Source organism: Triturus cristatus, chromosome 10 (assembly GCF_964204655.1).
Source record: "Triturus cristatus chromosome 10, aTriCri1.1, whole genome shotgun sequence".
NCBI classification, from domain to species: domain Eukaryota; kingdom Metazoa; phylum Chordata; class Amphibia; order Caudata; family Salamandridae; genus Triturus; species Triturus cristatus.
In genome coordinates, this window is record NC_140593.1 from 926,562,065 (window position 1) to 926,588,404 (window position 26,340).

The window sequence follows — 26,340 nt, forward strand, 5'->3', positions numbered from 1 at the left end:
GAACACACTCACACAACCATAACATACTCTCAGATTGTCCACAACCGACCACTCTCCAGTCACAACAGAGCACCTCATAACCCCTTTACATCTTTCATTTGTTTCCATAGTTAAAATAATTTTTTGTAGTTTAATTAAATAAACCTTAGTGCAATAGTAACAGGCATATGATACAGATCATAAATGATGTGCACTACATATACAGTAATTTGCTTTAAAAAGGTATACAGATAATTATAATAAAATGATTAAAATATAGGTTAAAAAGGAGAAATACCCACATGACTATAATTTACAGATTAAAAGTGATATCAATATATCTCATATGACATGCGTCCACAAGCATTCAAGCATATTCCAACTACTGTATAGTTCATACATATCTAAGGTCTACTAAAATGAGTACAATAAAACTATAACATCAACCCCCCACCCACAGTTAACCCTAATCAAGAAAAGCAGTCATAAACAAAGTGTCAAAATATTCCACATGGACAAATATATCACAGTAGTACCCATTATCACCCAATTTATCAATATCAAACTAGATTTCCCTCCCCTTACCTGCAAGGTATCTTGGAGCTAATCTATGAATCTGTGTCTGCTTCTGGGGCCACAAACTATCCACTAGGTGTTCCCATGGTTTAACCCTTTCAATTTTTACTTGTCCTCATATTGGTCTGCTAAATACATTCATTAAAAGCAGTTGCTCACTCAAACATACACTCACAATAGCTACAAAAAGGATCCTCATCCAGTCATAGGTAATCCTTCATCCAAGCACGGGGAGGCTACTTCCTTACAATGCACCACAAGATACCACAAGAGGAATCCTTGTATCTGGGGAAGGGGGTTGCCTGAGGCTCTGATCATCCTGATACTGTTCCAACACTCTTGCACAATTTAAAAAAAAATACATTAGTTCCAGTAGTGTTTCATGCGCCCACAACATGTTTGCGTTACATCAACATTTGCTTACACAGTGAAATACCAACTGTTACGTAGTTCCCACTAGCACATACTCCGGAAAAGACCATCACATGGCAACAACAGGCAGGGGCACATCTTGGTCAAAAAGATTGAGAAGGGCATTCAGATTTTGCAACAATCACACTGGCATAGCAGTTAAAAAGAAAAAATTAACACTTGACGCAGGGCATGAGGGGACGGAAGGGGCAGTGGAGAGGGTGAGGAGTGTGTATTGTCAGGGGTATTAAGTGCCAGAAAAGGAAATATTTTGTAAAACAGCCAACATTCCCTGAAAAGACCTTTACAAAAGAAGTAGGGAGAGAGAGAGAGAGACATGGAGAGAGGGTATGTGTGTGTATGTATTTGTATTTGTCATTTACAAATCCAGATGACGTCCGACAGTGACCTAACTATACCCAACTGAGAACACCTGTACTCAACTATTTACTTCAGAATACATTAATAAGGGAAGTGTAACATCCCAAACACCCCATCTGTAGGTACACTGTGATAATAGACCCTACATTTCTCAAGGTTGATCCAGCATTCAATATTCTTCTGCTCCCCATGGTTCTCTTTAATACTACAAATATTTGCTGAGATAACATAAAACATTGGTCTGTTTCAGGTTTAAAAGTGTATTTTATTTAATTGAAACTGTGCCTTATGAAGGTGGAGGCATTGATTTTCCACGAGGAAGTGCCCATGGCGAGTGCGCTAAACAAAAAAGTCTTGGGTGAAATATCTCAATTAAATTCAGCCACTGGTAGATATTCTGGGCCACATTCCAGTCAATCATGTTTTGCTCACTTTGCCTCCAGCTCCTAAATGAGCGTGCCTTATGCAAATTGACCTTGGCCCTATCTATAGGAATAGTCACACCCAAACTGACAGGCCATGTTCCCTGGGAAAAAAGCAGCCTCAGATCAGTTTCAGCCTAATTGTTCCCTAAAGGTGAGGTATAGCTTGAGTCCTGTGGTACAGACCCATCCTATAGAGCCACATCTGGGCATACTCATCGCACTAGGGGCCTCTCACGGAGACCAACATAAAGGTGATCGGTGGAATGCTTACATTAATCTCAGACACAAGGAATTGCTCAGGCCCCATTACAGTTCATCATTTTTGTACTCTGTATAGCACTCTACACATGGACCAGCTTTATACAAACTTGTCTCGATCCCGCTCTAATACGAACACTCTAGCCTGAATTGCCTGACCAGATTTTCCTGTGAACGGGAAAAAAGCCACCACAGATAATTTTCAGCATTGTTGTGGCTCATTAGTGAAGCGCACACTGAGCTCTATGGCACAGTGAGCATGGGACCCATGCCTGAGCATGTGCATTGCAATTAGTGTGTCTCTCTAAGGTAAACAGAAAAAGCGAATGGTGACTGTGATGCCAGTGAGCAGCACTTTAGGGTCTTGTTATGCTGGCTGCATTTACCAGAGGACTTCTTTACCTTTTTAGGTCTCGCTGGCGTTGCAGCGCGATGCGCTGCCGCCAACGAGACTATTGTTGCCGTGTTTACTCCCAAGGGAGACAGACCTGGACACGAGCCGATTCTGGTCTGGGCATGAGCCGATTCTGGTCTGTGAACGCGCTTCACAGTGGAACAGCTTGTGCGCGTTAATTCCAGTTGAGTGCTCGTCTCCAGAAGACGTGCTGCGCCGATTCTGGTCTGGGCACGAGCCGATTCTGGTCTGTGAACGTGCTTCACAGTGGAACAGCTTGTGCGCGTTAATTCCAGTTGAGTGCTCGTCTCCGGAAGACGTGCTGCGCATTAATTATAGTTGAATGCTCCAGCAGCCTGGGGCGCCTGTCGACATGCTGTGCTAATGATTGCTGTGGGTCTCATGCTGTGATAATTCTCACTTTCTGTGTTGTGATCGGGAGCAGGCGTATTACTGGCGCCACCGCCACGTCGTCATTAGTCATAAAAGCTGCATGGCAAGCAATAATTAGGGCAGGCATGTTTTAGGACATTTTTAGCAATTACTTTGTTTACTTAGTGCTATTAGTGATATCTTTCGTGCATCCAATGCTCTATTTAAACGTGCAGCACTGAACATTTTCAAAGAAGGCGAATCAGCGACATTCATTGGAGACACGACATATTTGAAGACGCTTGTTTTACTGGGGTAAGTTCTGTGAACTGTTTAGTTTGTTTACTTTATTATAGTATAACTGGCAGGGTTGGCTAAATTATGCGAGAAAAGGAAAAATGTGCAGGAGATGATGGTATGAGGCAAGTGTGGCAAATGTATAATTATGTGTAGACCATATAAAAGCAAGTTGCAAAATGTCCGGTGTTGGGCGGATGGGTTCACTGTGCTGTTGCGTCGCCTGTAGGTGTGGTTATGAGTGCATGTGACTAGCTGGCGACATGTCCTTGTACTGTTACTTGCCTTTGCACTTGTTTTTTTTGCATATATATATAGCACGAACTCGACCCGAAGTTTATTGGAGCGCTTTACACGAGCACCGTATTTACATTACACATTCAGGCACGGGGAGATTAAGTGATTTGCCCAGAATCACAGGATGTTGATGCGACCTCGGGGCTCAAACTCTGGTTTCCAGCACCAAAGTCGGCAGTTTAGCCGACGGACCACATCCTCGCCCTTGCCCTGCTGATTTTCAGGGACGGCTGCTCTGTCTTCACAAGGGTCGGGCGAACTATGACTCCGCTGCCTGACCTGGAACAGATCTGTTAGGTGTTTGTATTTATTTTTTAGTTTTTTTCATTTAGCGCAAACTCAATCCGTAGGTATTGGAGCACTTTACATGTATACCACATCCATTATAGAAGAATAATAACTTGTACCAGCTACCGTTATTTTACTGTAATTGTGTCTTCCTTCAGCAAGTGGCACAGTTACGTATTTTAAAACGCCTGTTTGCACATTAAATGCACCCTAAATATTGCTATTTGCACTTAGCTTACCTGTTCTCGGTGCTGTCTGATTGCCGTGACCGGTTGCTCCTCCCCGTTCCACCACGGGTGTTGTCCCGATTGATGTGGAGGGAGTCTACTACTTCCGGTACACGGCAGTCAGCGCTCTAGTTGCTGCTTCTCCTCACGTTTAAAACTGATGCCCTGGCTAACGCGCAGCGGACGCGCGCAGAGAGACAGTACTGCTTTGTCCTGCTAGTTGACAAGTGTTGACGGAGCCAGTTCTTTTATTCGGTTTTTAATGTGTTTGTGTGAAACTTTTATTCTTAAATAATAACTTGTACCAGCTACCGTTATTTTACTGTAATTGTGTCTTCCTTCAGCAAGTGGCACAGTTACGTATTTTAAAACGCCTGTTTGCACATTAAACGCACCCTAAATATTGCTATTTGCACTTAGCTTACCTGTTCTCGGTGCTGTCTGATTGCCGTGACCGGTTGCTCCTCCCCGTTCCACCACGGGTGTTGTCCCGATTGATGTGGAGGGAGTCTACTACTTCCGGTACACGGCAGTCAGCGCTCTAGTTGCTGCTTCTCCTCACGTTTAAAACTGATGCCCTGGCTAACGCGCAGCGGACGCGCGCAGAGAGACAGTACTGCTTTGTCCTGCTAGTTGACAAGTGTTGACGGAGCCAGTTCTTTTATTCGGTTTTTAATGTGTTTGTGTGAAGCTTTTATTCTTAAATAATAACTTGTACCAGCTACCGTTATTTTACTGTAATTGTGTCTTCCTTCAGCAAGTGGCACAGTTACGTATTTTAAAACGCCTGTTTGCACATTAAACGCACCCTAAATATTGCTATTTGCACTTAGCTTACCTGTTCTCGGTGCTGTCTGATTGCCGTGACCGGTTGCTCCTCCCCGTTTCACCACGGGTGTTGTCCCGATTGATGTGGAGGGAGTCTACTACTTCCGGTACACGGCAGTCAGCGCTCTAGTTGCTGCTTCTCCTCACGTTTAAAACTGATGCCCTGGCTAACGCGCAGCGGACGCGCGCAGCGGGCGCGCCAAAGGCAAGCCCGTCTGCGCCCGTCCGCGACCAGGGCCAGGCACGCTGCTCGAAATGGAACCAACAGGGAAAGGATCGTGTGGTCTCGAGATGATCTGTGGAGGCTTAACACGGATGTTGACTGCCACTTGCACAGGTTTGACCCAGGCTCCCTCCCCCTCGATTTTACTTGCGGGACGTGTGGGAAATACCTCGGTGTATGGGAGAATGAGGTGAAGGGGCTCCGCAAGTCCTGACCGCTCAGCAATAGAAGTCTTAGAGCAGGGTTGCTGAATTGTAGATCCCTTTCGAAGCATGCCAATGATATCTGGCTGCTACTGGAAGGCCATGATTGGGATGTTTTATTCTTAACTGAAACGTGGCTTAGTGAGGATAACGTGACGGCTATAGCCTTGGCAGTGCCCCTGGGATACACAATGTGCCTCGCCAACCGACAGGGTGGAAAAAGAGGCGGTGGGGTAGCTGCTATAATTAAAGATCAGCTCACACTAACATCCTCGGCCCCTATGCTGATCGCGGGCATGGAGGGGCTTCACTTCTGCATTCAGGTGGGCTCTCAGACATCCTTAGCAGGTCTAGTTATCTACCGCCCACCTGGGGGGAATGACCCTAATCTTACTGACCTGCTGGACGTAATTGTGCAGAGCTCCCTCCTCCATCCCTACTTCCTTGTAGTGGGGGATTTCAACATCCATATGGACAGAACAGATTGTGCCCAAGCAGAGATATTAAGGGCCACCCTGATGGCCGCAAATCCGAGCCTAATTAATAAGGGACCCACACACAGGGCGGGTCACACACTCGATCTCATCCTTTCGAACATTGAAGGGGTGTTGCTGGAAGATCCTCTGCCACTACTTTGGTCTGACCATCTGCTTTTACCTTTTTCAATAAAGCTGGCAGCTGACAGACCAACGCCAAGCAAACGAGTTTTCATGAAAAGACAATGGTCGAAGCTGGTCCCGTCCGCTATGGGCCCAGTCCTGGTGCAAAACATGCCCACGTTAACACTGAATGCTAATTCTGACGCGCAGCGGCTTCATTACTGGATTGAAAATATGATTTCATCCATTGCCCCAGCTAAACGCGCGCTGTCCAAAAGGGACTCCCCCTCTGCTCCATGGTTCTCACAGGATCTTAGAACGGAGAAGGCTAAATGTAAACGTTCAGAGAGGCGGTGGAGGGTAAATTATGGGACTCTGGAGAGAACTCATTATAAGATGGCCTCCCATAAATTTCAGAAGGCTGTCCGAAAGGCAAAGAAACAATTTTTTGCTGCGTCAATTGAACAGGCAGAACACTCCAGCAAGGAAGTCTTCAAGGTGGTTCAGTCCTTCTTCAAGCCTAGATGCATTGAAAGGGAGATACCGCCTTCGGTCACTATCTGTAATAAAATCTCGGATTTCTTTGACCAGAAGATTAAGAGCGTTTATGATTCATTTGGCCCAGTGGTAGCTACAGAGAAAACAGAAGAATCTGCTAAACTGCTGATAAGCGGTCCGCTGATCTGTTTTCAACCTGTAACTCTGCCCGCGGTTTTACATGAATTAAGGTGTTGCAAGTCAGGCTCGCCGGATGACCCCTGCCCTCCCAAACTGTGGTGCACAATGGCGGATTTTGTGGCCCCGTCCTTACAACACGTCTGGAATACATCCATCTCATCGGGGGTCTTCCCAGACATATGGAAACATGCGACCCTCCTCCCTTTAAAGAAAAAGCCTAATGGAGATCCTACGGATCTCACCAACCTACGCCCTATCTCCCTTCTGGCTGCCCCGGGCAAGATGCTGGAGAAAGTTGTCCAGCGGCAACTCAGTAAATACATAGAGGACAACAAGATTCTGCACGAGACTCAGTCAGGTTTTAGACCAGGTTTTAGCACCGAGACAGCTCTGATCGAGGTGGCAGAATCAATAAGATGGTCGTTAGATTCGGGAGACTCAGCTTTGCTGGTGCTCCTGGATCTTTCGGCGGCTTTTGACACCGTTGATCACGCAAGGTTGCTGATGAGACTGTCGGAAGTGGGCATACAGGATCAAGCGCTGGCCTGGTTACACTCCTACCTGTCCCAGCGAACCCAGAAGGTCGCATTGGGGACTGTTTCTTCTACACCTAAGCGGTTAGGTTGTGGCGTACCTCAGGGCTCGGCGCTTAGTCCACTTCTATTTAATATCTATATGGCCCCACTCTTCACACTGATCGCTAACTGGGAGGTCAAGGCAGTATCTTATGCCGATGATACTCAGCTTGTGTATCCATACGCAGAGGGGTCTGAGGCAGCCTTGTCAAATTTTAAAGGCTGCCTCCAGGATGTGGCGCGCTGGATGAACACTAATAAATTGAAACTTAATGTGGACAAAACGGAAGTGCTGCATTTTGGCAAAGGCGCCCCGCCCCCCTCTGAGCTCTGGTGGCCGGCAGCAATGGGCTCCCCCCCTTCTCCCAGCACCTCGGCAAAAAATCTGGGAGTGCGATGGGACAACAATCTGTCCTTTGTTTCCCACACCCAACAGCTGATGGGCTGTTGCTTGGGTAAACTTAGGAATCTTCGCAAAATCCTGCGACTTTTGCCGACACATTGCAGGAAAATGGTAATCCATGCGACAGTCACATCTAGATTGGATTACGCGAATGGCCTGTTCCTGGGATTGCCCAAATACTTAATTCAACGCTTGCAAGTGGTCCAGAATGCGGCTGCGAGATTGTTAATGCATATTCCATTCAAGCATTCCATCTCTCCGCATCTTCGATCACTTCACTGGCTACCTGTGGCACACAGGATTAAATTCAAGGCTCTTACGTTAGCTTTCAGATCCTTGTTTGGCTCATGTCCTACTTACTTGAGGGACCGACTGCCAAGATATACGCAGGCCCGCTCTCTTCGCTCCAACCTCCGGACCCAGCTTGCAGTCCCGCGAATAAGAAGGGCCCGGCTGGGCGGCAGAACGTTCTCTGCCAATGTAGCAAGTCTTTGGAACTCACTCCCCCCGGAGCTCCAACAGGCCCCCTCTGAATCGTGTTTTAAATCAATGCTGAAAACCTGGCTTTTCTCCCAACCTCGTTAATTTACTGTTTTGCACTTCGGTATTTGTTTTTTCTGCTTACGTTCAGCACCGGGACACCTCCTTGAGAGGTAACTGTTCGCGCTTTATAAAACTCTGTATTATTATTATTATTATAAGGACACATTCATGTTTGGTAGGTACGTGGATGTTAAGTTATTCATAACCGGCGGAGCCAAGGCTGGTCTCTCTACCTCTGTGACTCCGGTTGCTGCTCGCGCCTCGTGTATAGCTGGTTTTCCTAGTTATCTGGCGAATACAAAAGCGGGCTTTGCTGTGTTTCTGTTTAAAGGCTAAACATAAGGGGTTCAACTGATTGAATTGTAACCAGCTGTCCAACACAATACCGGCAGAAGGGCTCAGTGAGACGTACACTTGTAAGGGACAGAGGTTACACTCCCGGCAAGTCTGCCTCAGCCTTCATTCTTCCGAGGTGGATCAATTGAATACCATTGATTGGGTAGTAGTTATATCTGTTAACCGAGCGTAGAAATGGAGCAAATTTAATACGGAGGGCTATTTGAAAAGTATAATTTTTTTCCAATGTGCCAGATGAATTTGTCTTTATGTTCTTGGGACTTATAAGAATCTTGTAGTGTGTACATCAGGCGGGTCATGTGTCTTTGGAAAACTAGCACCTTTTTGTGATATTGTAGTTGCATGATAGTTTCACATTATAATAGTGGGGGCTCGGATGTCAAACCTCCTTTCCGGGTGTTGGTCCTTGCCAGCAGTCATCACCTGCTGCCAAAGACCTGCTTTTTAAAATGTATATCACCTGTCCACCTCCTTCCCCTTCCGGTACCTCCCTCACTAGTGCCCTCTCTCCCTTTCGTTTTCACCCTTCCAGCCTCTCTTCCCCCGTTCTCTCTCGGTCCGCCATTTCTCTTGATGCCCATGAGCAACAGTAAAGAGCATGTTCACCGCTGAAGAGAGTGACCACTTCACCATTCATCCCTCTGTGCCTGCAAACAGAGCTGAATACTTCACCTTTCACCACTTTGCATCTGCAAACAGACCTGACCACTTCACCAGCTGAACAACATTTGCACAAGCGTCGCTGACACCCCGTACTACCGATTTTTTTATTGCATATGATGCCCCAATCACTTCAAGTACATTTGTTGTGATCGGTTGTCCCTGTCCCCTGCTATACATTCCATAGTAAATGTTTAGATCCTGTTTTTTGTATTTTTATTCATCCATTCACACTCCTTTACGTTAAAATAGCCATAGCTTTACTGTACAGTTGCTAGAATAGCTTATAATATGGTATAGTGTGTAATTTTTAAATAATCACTCCACTGCAAACAAAAACATTGATAAAAAACACTGCCATTTACAATGCCAGTAGCTCCAACTGCAACAAATGCGAGACCTATTGCATTGCAAATGCTTGTTTTGTACTACCAAACATGCACAAAAGGTATTTTAGGTAAATATTTTATCTTTGTAAATGTCTTGTATCAGCCCTATTGATCTCACTTTTAGAACAAATTGTTTCAAATGCACTGGATACAAAAATATGCATTCCTCTGTCACTCAAGTGGCTGTTATAATGTAGGTGCAGGATGGGCAAATAACTGTATAACACTAGTGTTTATTGGTAGTGCCCTCTCTGTTACTGCGGTTTCTCCACTTCCGGGGCAGATTGTCTTCCGCCATGCTGTCCTAGCGCTATCATGCAAGAGCCTGCCAGCTCCTCTCACTTCCTGTCCAGACCAGGGACAGGAAGTTGCGTCCCTAGTCCTTGCTGTGAACCTTGGATTACTGCAGGGACTTAGAGTACTCCTACAGACTTGCAATTTCCAGCCCCACTTAAAAACGACAACACAATACAGAAAACTTAGAATTAAAACTAAGCGAATTCGCCTGGTTTGCAAATAAGGGATATTTTTGTACATCATCAGGGACAGCGCTTCTGTAAGGCTCAATGCCTCAGTGTGGATGCAGACTCATACCATCTCAACAGAAGATGACAGCAAAGTGGGACTAGGGGACTCGAGGGGGGAGCTGAGGCGAGTGCAGTGGTCGAAGTGGGAGGGATCCGAAGGGCACAACGTGCCCATACTTTTTTAATATCAGGAAAACCTGCTTTTTATCAAAAGAGAACCGCCCCGGGACGGTTAATTCCGACAGCTGAACTGCTTCAGCTGAAGTGTCATTCAGGGAGCCTCCATGTGCTGTAAAACTGAGGGAGGGCAGACAGCTAAAGGAGCCTTATTGCCAGGGTGCCTGCTTCCCTGAAAGTGTAAATGTGCGCAGCTGGTCTTTCTGCAAATGCTAAGGGCACCTGGAAGCCGGCATTCGCTTTAATAGATGGAATCACTTGAAGCTTCATGGTGACAACATTCGTTCCTTTTGAGGGGGTATTGTAAGTGAGCTACTGACTAAGCTGTGAAGTGAATACTTTTAAAAAACAGTTATAAAAAAGAACAACTGCACTACACACAGCCTGCAAAGAAACTATATTTTGGAAACACTTTTTATCTTAAACCTTTTTGCACATTCTGTAGCAGCTTATCTTATACTATGTGTAATGCAAGTTTAAAATAATGACTTGCATGTTCACAGTGCTTACTGTCACTGACTGGGACCTCGGAGCCCTACAAATACACAAGTCACTATTCTGCACTGCACCAACTAAGATTTTATGTGGTGCACTGTCTAATAGAGTTTTCAAAATGTAGGATTGTGCATTTCCCACTGATTAACATAACTGCCATTTCATTTTCATGTTAGCTGTGTTATTTTATACGTAGTTACCGGAAGCTGAAAGACTGAAAAAAGCTACAGAATATTAAGGATTTTTAGGCACGCTTGCTCACGCTGCCCGATACGCCACCCCCTTGCATGCATAATCACAGTTCCAATACTGTTTTTTATGCATTTCGCCCACTGGGCTAGTGGCACAATGCATTTTTATCTATGGCATCGATAATCCTTTTACCACTTCTTTACTTCACATCTTTGAGAAATAGCCTCCCTCAACCACTGATCATTTACATACCGTGATATACTGGCAGTAACCAGTAGGACAGCACAACTTAAGTGTCCCTTTCAATAAATATCAACAACTTTTAATTAACTTTCATATCCATGGGGACTAGGCGGCCTATCTTCAGAAACTGTCCAGCTTAGCATTGACACGTCACCTTGCGGTTCCTTGATACTAAGACTTGAAGCAATTGGTCGGAATAGTACTGATATGAGCAACAGCGTTTCCAAGCTTATGTAAGTCCTTAGTCGTTTGTTTGTACGTCATTGCAACTGTTACGCTTTACATGCTCGCCACACTCCCATCGCTAGTTAAATGAAAGGCTAGCTGCACCTTCATTAGTGGCTTTTTAATTGATGGCATGTCGCAACTGGACAATCAACAGTGCTCAATTCACATCCACTCGCATTCAAGGTAGACAAAAGCAGGCATGGTGAGGAAGAACCGGCAAAACAACAGAACAACAGAGTAAATTGTATGTATATAGTGCTTACTACTCCTGACGAGGCATTGAAGCACGTTGTGGCGAGTAGCACGCTACTCCAGAACCCAAGGTCAGATGTAAATAGGTAGTGGATGAGTAATAAGGGCTTCCTTGTCCCTTGGCGGATTAGTTGTGGTTAGTTTGTTAAGTCTGTGCTCTTGCGATCTCATGATCAGGTGCTGTGAATAGGGATAGGTTAATTGCTGTGGATTAGTAAAAGGAAGTTGTGAAGTGTTATTGGGAGTGGTGGAGATGCGCGTTGGCAAAGTTTCTAGCTCTGGTTGACATGCCAAAAGTGCTCCTTCATTTTATGACTTTGTGTGAGTATGAGAATGGGTCAATGGTTAAATGACAAATGAGATGGACATGCATGAATAGATATGCGGGTGACAGCATGAAGGATGTGCTAACTGATGGTGATGAGTGAATGGGTAAGTGCATGAGTGAGTGGATTGATAGCAGCCGATAGGGTAAGAGATGAGTTTGGATTGGGCAAGGAACATGGCTTCTGTAGAGTAGAGTGTCTAGAGGGGAAGTAGGTGGATGGAATGAATCCATGTACATGACTGAGCGACAACGAGCCAGCCCTGAAAACAAGACAGAAAGAAGCGGGCATGTGTGTGGGAAGAGGAGCTATGCACTGCAGAAATAAATAATATTATTCATAGGTCTACAGGGAGGCAGTATAGTGAGTGACATGAGAAAGAATGCACATTGTAAGGGGGGAGGCCAGGAAGTTACAAATATATGGAGGAGACTGAAAAAGAGAAACAATGTTCACGGCAGGACCCTCAAGTTTGATCCACTCCATGCTTGAGCAGCTCAACAGTTTTTTCTTCACATTTTGGTTCTTAAAGTCCTGTTTCTTCCATTATAAAATCTTGAAGGCAAGCGCTTGAATTCAAAGGAAACATCTGGACTAGTTGAACTACCCGCAGATGAAGCTGGTAAACTTGAGAGCTGTAACGCGGATGAGTGAGAGAGAGAGATGAGTAGGGATGGGGCAGATGGGTACAACAGTGTGCATGTAGGAGATCACACAGTGATGAGAAGGCTAGGCCGGGAACCAACTGCAGGAGTAAGCAAGAGAGGCACATTATCATAGGAGAGAGAAAAGAGGAAAGTAGGACGCAGAAGTGGAGGACATAAATAAAGCAGCTGAAGTAAGAAGGAAAAGAGAGACTCCAGGGGCACAGTTGGCAGGGAAAGGGCATTGCACAGTGGAAGGAAAAGAAGAGCAGAAGTATGCGCACCAGTGTGAAAGAAGAGGATTGCAAAGATGGAGTAGGTTGAAAATAATCCTGCATGGGTGAAAGAAGAAGAATAGTATGCAACGTGAGATTAAGGCGGAAACGCAGCATGCGAGTGGTATATAAGGGGCTGCATGGCAAATGGATAGAGAGGAGCAGTGCTTAATTTGAGCCAGTGGTTTCTGGTGCTCAGCACAGGCACTTAAGTGTCGACACCTGGGCTTGTACCAGTATGCCACATGGTGGCACTGCTAAAAATGACACTTGACTGCTGCCCAAGCCGTTCTTATAGCTTTGGGGGCCTAGAGTAGGCTGAATTCTTACACTTGTAAGAGTGTGGTGATTAGTAATTGTGTTGGTACTGCCATTGGCAGCACTGGCAGGGGCAATGTGTGGTGGAAGCTGTAGTGGCCTCCTGATGAGGGCCCTGGCACTTATTGTTTTTACAAATGAAGCACTGGAGAGGAGGCAGTACAGTTGAGGAAAGGCGGGTAACCGGTGTATGAGAGAGAGAGAAGGGATGGCATAAGAGGACGCCTTGGCTTTCCCTTTGAAGTGTTTTTGCTGGGCACTTTCCCAGTGCGTCCCCTCACTCACAGTTGAAGGAAGCAGGGACTGTGCTGATTGCACAAAGCTCCACACACTTTGCCATCAAAACATATTCAATTTTCAAAGGCAGAACGAGGAGGGAAAGTGGACTCCTATGTGCCCAACCTTCATAGGCAGTGGTCAGAACGGACCAAAGGTGTCCAGAAATGGTTTCTTCACTCACCTGAGTGTATGCTACTGACATGTACTGGTCCTGAATGCGGCAACCATTTTGGCGCAGTAGTGTAATGAGATGCACTGGGGCAGTACTGTTTCAAGATGGACACCAGTGCTTAATTTGAGCTGGCGATTGTAAATGGGGCCCACAGACACTCATTTCTGGGGACCGGCAATTATTCTTCGTCAACAAACTTTGATCAAACAAGAGGGAGATAAACACAAAAAGGGAGAATAAAGGAAAACAGTGATGAAGAGAGAAAGCAGAGATGAAAAAGAACCTAAAATAATTAGATAAAAAGGCAGAGAGCCACTTGTAGTGGATTAAAGAGGTGGAATCAAGACAACGCATCCTTGGTATTTGGCACCTCACCTTTTGATAGTGCTCGCTGCAGGCTTCTAAACAAAAATTTGGGAAACAGGAAACATACTCTTACAAATTAAGCACTGAGGCACCACATTTACACAAGCCCACAGACAGGGCTGTATTGGCTATTCTTTCAATCTTGATTATTACCATTGGGCTGCAGGCACAAGGAGCTACTTTCAGAGCAGATTGGGCTTCCAAGACCTAACCAGGTTCCCATGTCCCCATTGTAGTCATCCAATGTGGGGCTGACCTGAACATTTTTGCCAGGGCTGGTTTTGGTTTCCTGTCCATCCTGCCCACAGAAATCCATCCACTGACCCCTGACTCACACCAAGCTCAAACACCCACCTACTATAATCACATCTCGACTCTAGCCACACAGAAATTGAAGGGGTTTAGAGTCTAAGCTCTGTTCTCTTGAGCATCATTGTTGCTCAGTTATGGACAGAGCAAGCAGCACCCACTCCTGAGTGGAAAGAGGTGCTGTATTCCACGCCACCAGTCGGACACCTTCACTTCTGTCCAAGCACTGAATCTTCAGAAGAATCTAGAAGCAGTTCAGCTCACAGCCAGCTCCATGCAGGAATCATTGGCCATAAGTTATACACACAAGATAACAGTATGAGAAATGTAGGGGCAGTAGAGTGCTGCACATCACTGGTATGTTTCTTCATACACCACCCGCACAAGCTGAACAGGTTACAAATGGAAGAAAGACCCCTATACATTTAGGTTAAAATATATTTTACATAAAAAGAAAAAGACTTCCGAATCACATTTAAAAAAATCACTTTTGGGATGAACAAGTGTGTATCATGCAAGGCAGAATGTATAATTAATATGAAAAAAAATCGATTGTTTTTACCGCCTAATGCTGGTATTTTTCCCCATCTGTGTGATCAGTGCACGTCAAGAAAACTCCTGACTCTGGACTGGATTGTTCACGTGTATTTGTTCGACCTAGTTCGACCTAGTTCACGCAAGAGGACAGAGAAGTGTTGCAACAGTATGTGTCATGCAACCTCATCAGAGAGGAGTGGGGGGGTGAGCCGAGATTTTCAGAGCTAGCGCCGTGTCTATGGTGCGGGCACAACCAAAGCCTGAGAGGGGATAAAGTCGCACTAGAGGGGAATGAGGATAACTCAAGAAGGATCAGGATAGCACTGACTGACAGGCTGGCTGAGGATCCCCAACAGCCAGCCTTGAGAACACTGACCCACGTCACAGGGGAGTGAGGGTGAGCCAGGAGGGATGGTGCTCCGTACAGAACTAACTGACTGTGAGTGGAGTAGTTAGCCTCTCTGAGACCCCTGACAGGCCACAAAATGAAGTATCGAGAGGAGCATCAGTAGGACGGGAATCTGGAGATCACCGACTGAAGACTGAAGCAGCCAGCCCCGGTCCATCACAGGGGAGCTAGGCTCAGTAGGACGGGACTCTGGAGATCACCGACTGAAGACTGAAGCAGCCAGCACTGGTCCATCACAGGGGAGGTAGGGGCAGGAGGACGGGGGGACTCTGGAGCTCACCGACTGAAGACTGGAGCAGCCAGCCCTGGTCCATCACAGGAGAGGCAGGCTCAGGAGGATGGGGGACTCTGGAGATCACCGACAGAAGACTGAAGCAGCCAGCCTCGAGAACAGTGGCCCACGTCACAGGGGAGTGAGGGTGAGCCAGGAAGGATTGTGCTCCGTACAGCACTGACTGTGTTGCAGCGTGGAACATCAAATTCCCCCTTCGTCACAGACCAATTACCTCAACAGCAAATGCACTCAAATACATTCATTGGTGGGGCCCATAACACCAATACTCACACTCAGTTGATCTGCTTCCCTAGAGGAATAAGCTTCCAAACGCTGACATGAAAGGAATATCTTCACCTCACTCTAAATACGTTGACTCCAATCCTAAAATATTCCCCTCATAAGGCAATGAATCATTTAGTTGTTTTATAGGTTTAGTGACACAATCATTTATCTACACTTTACACACTAAACTAAATTCTCTTCTTTAAATAACCGACACAACACATTTGTCAATTAATCAAATATCATTTATCTAAGAAATATTGCAAAATCGTTAGAAATCGTCATCAGCATTTCAGAACATCATATTTACCTAATCTGGCTAAAAGTCAGTCAGGTCGAGGAAAAAGTCTTTATTTCATCAAAGTTAGGCCGCAATTCAGTCTCTCAAAGATTCAGGATAACAGCTGTCCAGCAGTGTCACCGTCCTCTCCGTCAGCATAACGTCAGGAAATCGAGTTCGTCAAAGAAGAGCGGGTTTTTTTAGTTTAATTCCCTACCTCCTTTTATAATGAAAATAATGTCAAAAAGTATCAAGATTGGGGTTTCAGAAAGTTATGATTGGTCGATTTGGGGTCGAGGGGTAAAGTTCTCATAGAGTCTGCATAATGAAGTCATCGCACTTGCTGGTTCCGGTTTTCAAATTGTCTATTGTTTTGTCGTTGGCGTAGTTCCCGGAGCAACCTTGACTAGGGCTTCAACTCCTAGGGTCAGGACCAGACCACTGCTGCTGGAAGTAACGCATGCGCACTTCACCCAGAACCTCATGTTGTCAGGAGCAGGCACGTTCAATGTCTCGTTCAGCCTTAACTAGGCCGAAATGGGTAACTTAAGCAAAAGAAACACAAAAACGTAATTAAAACATAGAAATGGCTAATAAAATGTTAATCCCTCGCTAATACCCTTATGTGTAAGTAATTATCTAGCAGAAAGCAACATTCAAAGCACTCACTTAATAAAGCACAATTTACAATCACATCACCAAAGCAACATTTATCATGCAACATTCTAATTTTCTACTATTAGTATGCGTACATGTGTTAGTTTACAATTAGTTTAGCCGTGCAAAGTGCAATTCCCACGTGTAATTCATTTGTTAATATGATTGATAAGTCTTTCACTGCAAACAATTAATAAGATTACTATTAGTTAATTATTCAGATTAATATAAACATGCAGAATGGGGGGGGGGGTATACAAAATGGTGTACTACCCGCTCCAGCAACTGACTGTGAGTGGAGTAGCCAGCCTCTCTCAGACCCCTGACAGGCCACAAAAGGAAGTATCGAGAGGAGCATCTGTAGGACGGGACTCTGGAGATCACCGAATGAAGACTGAAGCAGCCAGCCCCGGTCCATGACAGGGGAGCCAGGCGCAGGAGGACGGAGGGACTCTGGAGATCACAGACTGAAGACTGGAGCGGCCAGCCCTGGTCCATCACAGGGGAGCCAGACGCAGGAGGACGGGGGGACTCTGGAGATCACCAACTGAAGACTGGAGCAGCCAGCCCTGGTCCATGACAGGGGAGCCAGGCGCAGGAGGACGGAGGGACTCTGGAGATCACCGACTGAAGACTGGAGCAGCCAGCCTCGAGAACAGTGGTCACAAAAGGAAGTATCGAGAGGAGCATCTGTAGGACGGGACTCTGGAGATCACTGACTGAAAACTGAAGCAACCAGCCCTGGTCCATCACAGAGGAGCCAGGCAAAGGAGGACAGGGGGACTCTGGAGATCACCGACTGAAGACTGGAGCAGCCAGCCCTGGTCCATCACAGGGGAGGCAGGCTCAGGAGGATGGGGGACTCGAGATCACTGACTGAAGACTGAAGCAGCCAGCCCCGGTCCATCACAGGGGAGCCAGGCCAGGAGGATGGGGGGACTCTGGAGATCACCGACTGAAGACTGAAGCAGCCAGCACTGGTCCATCACAGGGGAGCCAGGCGCAGGGGGACGGAGGGACTCTGGAGATCACAGACTGAAGACTGGAGCGGCCAGCACTGGTCCATCACAGGGGAGGCAGGCGCAGGAGGACGGGGGGACTCTGGAGATCACCAACTGAAGACTGGAGCAGCCAGCACTGGTCCATCACAGGAGAGCCGGGCGCAGGAGGACGGGGGGACGCTGGAGATCACCGACTGAAGACTGGAGCAGCCAGCCCTGGTCCATGACAGGGGAGGCAGGCGCAGGAGGATGGGGGGACTCTGGAGATCACCGACTGAAGACTGAAGCAGCCAGCCTCGAGAACAGTGGCCCACGTCACAGGGGAGTGAGGGTGAGCCAGGAAGGATTGTGCTCCGTACAGCACTGACTGACTGTGAGTGGAGTAGCCATCCTCTCTCAGACCCCTGAGAGGCCACAAAAGAAAGTATCAAGAGTAGCATCAGTAGGACGGGACTCTGGAGATCACCGACTGAAGACTGAAGCAGCCAGCACTGGTCCATCACAGGGGAGCCAGGCGAAGGAGGTCGAACTCTGCACAGGAGTCGCTGACTGGCCGTAAAAAAGGAACAACGGTGCTTGGAATGGAAATATAGAAGTGCAAGTGTTTGCTGTCCCAGAGTAGCTGTTTACTAGTTAGAAGCGAAAGTACTCTCCCATTTAAAGTATTCAACCTCTGTGGAGAGGTGCAGGTACCCTCTTTTAATAATAAAGAAGTGTAGGTAACTAATCCCTGACAATACCTGCATCTTTAGAATACAGAGCAACAGACAATCTTTGAGAGGAGGGAACTCACTCTAGAAAAGAATGAGTGCATACTTAGCAGGACAGAGTCTTGAAAGATTCTGTCTGACACGATAATTAAGGAGCTGCCAGTCTTTAAGAGCACTGAGTCTACATAAGAAAACAATTAGTGTAGACTCACCAGGACAGGGCTTCACACAGCACTGATTGAGGAGGGCCTGGGGCAGCCATCTTTGAGAGCCCTGGGCACCATCACAGCAGAGCGGGAGAGGGCTCATGATGGCATGACTTCCTGACTCAAACTGAAGACCATATCGTCTTTGAGAGCAGAGATCACACTGGAAAAGACTAGTAAGGCTCTGGGGCCTGGACACTGCATAGCACTGACAGGAACTGTCACTGAGTATCATTATCAATGGGGGAGGGGAGTGGCTGGCCCACAGTAAATGAGGGTAACACCAGAAGTAACAGCTGAGGAAAAGAGTGTGAAAACACGAGGAGCGCTAGAGTGCCAACAGGATAGGAGGAAGGATGCTGTCAGAAGCAGGAATCAGACACAGAATCAAATAGCAGGTATAATGAAATGTTTTGCATCATTAGCACCTGCACTAGAAAGAAACCATCTCTACTTGGTCCCTCAGATGCCTCCCCACTTTGCATGAAGTAAGGGCTCTTTTGCGGCCAGGGCAGCAGAGACAAGCTTTCTGTGCTCCTGGCAACCACTACTTCCACTCACACACCTGAGAATGAGTGAGCAACACAGAGCACTGGACACAGTGGTGGCTGGTGTAAGGGTAGAGTGGCGGGGCGGGGGAGATGACGACGGACTACGAAAGAAAAAACAAATAAAAATAAGAACTTACATTCAGCCAGCCTCCTTGCGCTCGTCTGCTCTTCTGTGGACAGGCTCCCAGAATTCCCCTGTGGCCAATCCTGATGTTGCTTTCATGCAGCATGAGAGCAGCATCAGGATTGGCCTTAGAGTCCTCGATTTGCGCTCCCAGTGAGACTGGGAGCCTGTGCCTGCTGTCTCCAACCTGGCAACGCAGCTCGGTTGGAGCCAGCTTGAGTGTGCATGTCGGTTTGGCCGTCCTGAGACGGCCAGCCAAACCCATATGCACACTGAAGGCACTGCATTCCACTCCCCCTCAGTGCCTGTCATCCCCCTGGCTCCGCGCACAAGACTCAGCGCACTTAGTTAGAAGAAAATTAAAGCGGGTTTAAAACCAGTTTTATTATCATTTTATTTTTCAAGTTTTTGAGGCTGCTGGCAGGAGGCGGCGGTGCTCCTCTGCCTTAGAGGAGGAGCCGACACTGACTGGACAGTATCTTAAGCCACGTCCTGAGTGCTGGCGTTGGCTAAAGACCAAGTGACATCCATATAGATCACCATCCTTTACCCCCACTGCTGGAGAGTTTGCCTCACATAAGGTCCTTCCTTTCAACCTTTCAAGGTGGGAAGAAAGTGAAGCCGGATGACCTAAAATCTTCCCCTTGCTATGTGCATGACCTTCTTCTGAGTGAAGGATGAAGAAGAATGAGAGAATTCTAGCCACCTTGAGAATGCATGCACCAGTGTATGTCACTTGCCCATGTGCTTCTCCACTGTGTTCGCCAGGATAATTTGTTTCCCCACTGCAACCTCCTGGAGACATGCTGCCTTGCAAAAAAACACCCACCATTCCTCAGTTCTCCTGGAAGTATAGTCAGTCTAGTGGCGATCGTCTGCAATTGGTGGTATTCTGCCTCATAGATTAGTGCAAATAAACAAGCAAAAGCCTATATGTCATATCTGTCACTTTTAACACCGAATGACCTAAGTGTGGGCTGTTCCAAAATGTGAATGATATTTTTAGCAAGCATTGGTTGAAGGGAAGTGACTTAGTGCCACTTTATGTTTTTGTGTTGCCTGATAAACAGGTAAACCCTCTGTGCGCTACACCCTAAAATGGTTCTAGCATCACATCTGTGTTGCTATCTTTTTGAATGTATGTTTGGCAACCTGGCCAGTGAGCACCGAGGAGTGTGTGGTGGCCACTCACTAACTATATATGATAATTTTATATAAAAATGTCCTGCTTTGTCTGAAACCTTATAATGACTTGGATTTACTAAAGTGTTGATTGTTTAATGGGAGCAGTATTTGGGTTCTGAAAGGTTTTGGATGTGGGAAATAGTTTTCCTTAATCTAAGAGATCTCCAGGCATTTGCAACAGTGCTTCTCAATTAAAACTTTGAACACAGTAAATGGAACAGATGCCAAGCCCTATTCAGCAATGCTGCTTCAAGATCTGTTTGATTGTGTGACAACAGGTAGTTGTCTTTTCTTCCTCAAACTAGAGAGTACTTGATATGAAATATCTCTCACTTGTAAAGGGTTTAATATTTAATGCGACTGACTCCAGCAGCTTAGGAGTCTAAATTTTGTTCCACAAAACCTTTCAGAATAATTTAATACAGTGCATGATATTGTCTCCTTTGTGATATGCAAGCCTTTCTTCTGACATTTCTTTAATACTTTATCAGACTTTTTAGGTTTTACCTGCACAGTGCCTGTGCTGTGCTTGCAAAATCTCTTGTAAAAAAATAATCTTGGAACAGACTTGAAGCCTGCCCATTACTTACCATTGGTTGTGTGCAAGGTCAGTGTCATTTCTTTCCTTCCTGCGGGTCAGGGCCTCACCTCAGCTTCCCCCTGGAGCTTTGTGTGTGACCCTGCAATGGACCATGGGTCAAGAACAGCTTCCCTTTTTTTTAACCTTTTGACATGCACTCTTGAAGAGTATATGTCTGCGGTCCATCTCCCACACCTCCCTGGTGACCGCAATATAAATATGTTCCTACAACAATGCAATTTTCCCATATAAGATCGGGCCGGACTTAATCTGCCCCAGTGTAAGAACTATGTCAGGCTTGTAAGAGAGTTGAATGCTGCATAATTATGTCAGCGATGTATGGACGGTTGCAATCTCTGTGAACTCTCGCAGCTAGAGAACAACTTTCCCCTGGGTGAGAAGAGAGGGGCATCTTCTTAAATGTACCATGTGCCCAGCTTCAAATCCAAAATGTTCACTCACCTCTGTGCTTTACAAAGATTTATGAATTGGTTTATTAAATGATAAACTAATTAAGTAGTGTCAACCCTTGCTTGGGACAGTTCTTAATGGATGCTGAATGGTAATGCATGCCTGTTAGGCCAGTCAGCCTTAGGGTGATATTCTGCCAAACCTTTTGCAATAATCCTTCATTTATGCTGATCTTGTTTTTCTTGGTTTTAGGACTCTGTGCACTTTACCACTACTAACCAGTGCTAAAATATGTGTGCTCTTTCCTTTAAACATGGTGAAATCAGTTTACACCCAATTTGCACATTTAATTTACTTGTACGTCCCTAGTAAAGTGGTACTACATGTACCCAGGGCCTGTACATCAAATGCTACTGATAGGCCTGCAGCAGTGATTGTGCCATTCAGCAAAGTAGCCCTTTTAAATATGTTCCAGGCTTGCCATTGCAGCCTGTGTGTGTAATTTTAAACTGTCATTTTGACTTGGTGCTATAAACCTTTTACCAGGCCTAAACCTTCCTTTTTAGTACATATAACTCACTCCTAGGTTAGGCCCTAAACAACCTATAGGACATGTACTTTTAAGTTTTACCTGTCCTGGTAGTGAAAAATTCTTAAATACTGCAAGGCCTACCTCTCTAACAGAATAACATTGGGTTGTTTTATTACTTTAATACGTGCTAACCTTTGATTCAGAAGAGAAAACATTTCATGTTTGGTGTCTGAGAAATTGTATCTAAAAATCCTCTGTAATAGTAAAGTCAGATTTTAAGTTACAATTGTGAAAATGCCACTTTTAGAAGTAGGCATTTTCATGCAGCCTGTTCCTGTGTGACTTGACTGGGTGTAGTTGGCAGTTGGAGTTTTTTTATTCCTACTAGACAGCCATACAATAGAGGGATTAGGTGACCCTGGATGGGCCATCAACTGGCAAGATGAGGAGAGGGGCGGAGCTTGGCACAGCCACACTTGCAACTGAAAAGACTGTTCCCTGTATTCACACAAAAGACTTGTCGCTACCCACTGCATTGTTCATGCAGCTAGCTTGGAGCCAGGGAACGGGAGGCAGGGAACTTCAAGTACTTCAAAGTAAATTCTCTAGAAACGTCTCCTACTTCAAAGTAGACACCAGTTTATAAAAATAGGACCCTCACACCCACTCTTCAGTATACTCCTGGACCAGTGGATAATACAGAATAAGGACTACTGTGCTGCTATGCTGCAAGAAGGACTGCCACTCTGCTGCCCTGCTTCTCTGCTGCCTGCTGTCCTGCTTGCCGAGAAGGAAGATTGGACCTGCAACCTTCTTACTAGGCTGAAGTGACTCCAAGATTCAGCTGACAGACCTGCTGTCCTGAGCCTCGGGGACAGAACAAACTCCAGAGGCTCCCTGAAACAGACCAGCTGACCTGCTGCCTGGACCTGCCTGAGCTCTGCTGGCCTCTTCTGGAGTGAGTTCCTCACTCCCAAAAGGTGCCCTTCAGGTCCTGGACCCTTGGTCTGGCATCCACTGAGCTCCTCCACCACTGCTTAGCTCCACTGAACCCATCCCACAGCAACCACCAGGGAATCCTGGAAACACAAGATGTGCACTTCGCGCTTCAGCATCAAAAGCTTGTGGTGACTGCCAGCACAAAGCTCCAGCAGCAGCTATCAACAACACTCAAAAGGATCTTCATGCTACAGAAACGACTGTCCACAAAGACCAGCCTGCCCGTTGCACTTCATCGATGACCATCCGCGACACTATCTCTGCTCCTTGCGGCCCCCTCCACCACGAATGGGACTCTTCGCACTGGACTTTGTAAGTTACCTCTTTCAGTGGGACTAACCTGGTTCCTGTATCAGGCCTGCACTCCATTGCGGTTGGCCTAAACAGGTCTCGCACAACCAAATAACTGTGCGTGGCTCTTTGTGCTTTGAGGTGCATTACTTACCTGAAATCTTTAAAATTGCATAACCCAGGTTATACTGATTGGGTGTTTGTCATTTTGGTCTCAAATAAGGTATTACATTTTCATCTAATTTTCAGTATTGGTATGGGTTTTTTCCAGTGTTGTGTTTTCATTTTATTACTGATTGAAATGCTGCATAAATACTTTCACATTGCCTCTAAGTTAAGCCTGACTGCTTTTGTGCCGAGCTGCCAGGGGGTTAAGAACAGGTTAATTTGGGGTTTGCTTGTGACTTATCCTTGACAGAAATTGTGGCTGCTGCTTTAGTAGGGTTTCATCCCTCTCAACCTTAACCTAATTTCCAACAATGTTGCATAAATCAAATTATACACCTGTAAGCAACGGGAACGCTGCAACTCTGTGGGAGGAGGAACTGGTTGTGGGGTGAATGGTTAAAAAAGTGCAGGAGCTTCGAGTTCTTCCTTTGATCCGCCGATAGCAGTCCTGAATGCTGGGATGCTGCATACAAAGTCTGCCTAGTCCACCTCATGCCTCTTTCTTCCATGATAAACATTTCCTGTGTCTTTACCTCACTCTTGCAGTCTGTTTACACCATAGCTTACTCCCTGTTTTCCTTTCACTTTTGTCTTCTGTTCTCCCTTTCTCTCTGTTGCTCTGAGACAAAGTTTGATAACGAAACATTGAGATCCCCAAAAAAGTTTCACCTCAAGACCCGTATTACTGGCACTTTCTGTGTTGTAGGTCACAGCTCCGAGCCCATTGTCATTATCAAACCAGTGGAACGTATCAAACCGCACCTCCTATCCGTATCAAAATGCTTTCTGCTTTAGGTAAATTCTATAACTGAGGCATGAGGAAAAGACGTAATTTGCCCAGGATCACACCATGTGTATGAATGAGAGAATTCGGACTAAAAAACTGTTGTTCCACCAGATTGCATCTGCTCCTGCGAGATGCAACTATAGTGCTAAAGTTGAAGTAATAATAACAGTAATGTCATTTATAGTATTATTAATAATAATAACAGCAGTATTGATAACGATATTACAATACTACTGCTACTAACAATATTCAGTAGTATTATAGTTGTTTTGCATGTGGTTATTTTCAAGCTGTAAGCGCAAGACATAAAAATAAGATTTACAAACTTTACTTTCATTCATCCAAACTCCCGTGTGAAGGATTATATAGACACAGGAAGATAAATTGAGCTCCCCCCATCATGTTGTTGCTGCTCCCACCTCCATCCTCGCACCTCTGTCATGTTGCTTTGGTTTTGTTTCGTTTGTTGTTTTTGTAGTTTAATAGAGCACAAACTAAACTCAAAGGTACTGGAGCGCTTTACCTGAGCACCAGTTACATTCCTTAAGGACACATTCATTTTGTTTTCACAGAGAGATACATTGAGCTTTCCTCCCCATCCTGTTGTTGCTGTGCCCCCCAACCTGCACCTCCCTTGTGATGCCCCCTGCTGTCCATTGTTGCTGCTCCCTCCATTCTCCAGCACCTCACACCTATGGCTTGCCCCCCCCCCACCCAGCACCTTGTTTAAAAAAAGAAAGGACGAAGGCAGGACAATGCTAGCCATGTCATGGCTCTTTTTTTCTTTACTTTAAGCCATATTGCACAACAGCTCGTGCTGCTGTGCAATATGTCTAAAAAAACATTGGCAAATCCAATATATTATGCATAGGCAAACTCTATTGGCTTTGCCAATGCTTGTTTGTATCTATGACTGCAATTAACCTTATGCATCGCGTCTGATTGGCTATACTGTATCTCACATCCTGCTTTGCCCCTCAGTTTACACATTGTCACATGGATTACAGCACCACAGTTGCTGTTGTTGACATGAACCCCTTATTATGCACCACAGGCATATGCTATGGTAAAAGATTAAGGGCATGATTTAGGTTTGGTAGAGGGGTTACTCTGTCAGAACCGTGACAGATATACCATCCACCTTATTAGAAGTGCATTAGATCATGTGGCACTTGTAATAAGGAAGACAGGATATACGTCAATTTTGTGTTGGACTAACTGTCTAAACCACTAAACTCTAAATCGGACCGTAGGTTTGAAACTAAGGTCAGCCGGCCATGCCATTATCTCACTACCACGATGAGCATTACTCTTTCTCATGGTCATGTTAGCGCAGTGGTAACTTTATATGCTGTGTGCTCTGTTTCTCTTATTGATTGCATTTAGCTGATTGCAGTATATTTCACTTTATTGCTTCCTGTATCAGAACTACGCCCCTTATGATTTGCTATTTGTAGCACGGACTTGATTCAGTACCAAAGCATCCTGAAGAAATGTATAAATGCATGTTAGGGCGAGCCTAGGCAGTGCATGCAATGTCTCTCGACATGCTGTATTCAGTTAGTGGGTTTTAAGCCTGCCTCCAGGTTTTGATTGACTTTTGTCAGTGTCCTTTAAAACATGTTGCTTCTAATTGGTTAATGGTGCCTGCTTGTCCCACCTTTTTTTCTCAATTGCTGCCTCCCACTGATTGCCCCCAAGACTTGTCCTCTTCCACTTGTTCTATTTTACTTCTGTGCAGGAACTAATTTTAAGTCGAATGAGCGTTTCCCTGGCTCAGCAGTTTATAGTCCACATGCTCGCTCTCCTCCCCCTGCTCTCTAGTACTCCCCTGATACTGCCACTTGATCCCTCTCCTTCCTAGGGCTGCGGCTGCCTACTCCTCCCCCATGCTTGTTTTTATTTTTATTAGACATTAAACGCCGGCAGCACCTCTCCTCCCCCGCCCTTTGAAATCTCATTCCCTATCTTCCCTTCTCCCATTTGTTAAAGATTACTTCTCGAGAGCACGTCTATGACTTGTTCGCAGGCTCTCCTTGGCTTGTTCACAAATTCAAGAACTGCCTCCTCTCTTCAGGGGAGCTCAGTAAAAGGTCAGGAAATTCCTCCCGGACTATTTAAATGCCTCTTCATAGCTGCGGGGAGCTAGCATTATGCATTCCTGCATGCATGCATGCATTTATTTAT

General features: G+C 45.8%; 1 protein-coding gene across 7 annotated transcripts in view; it reads left to right on the forward strand.

Annotated features, from left to right (window-relative positions):
- Positions 1–26,340, forward strand: part of ALS2CL (ALS2 C-terminal like) — a 573,008-nt gene that overhangs the window by 102,032 nt on the left and 444,636 nt on the right. The gene's annotated exons all lie outside the window — the stretch shown is intronic.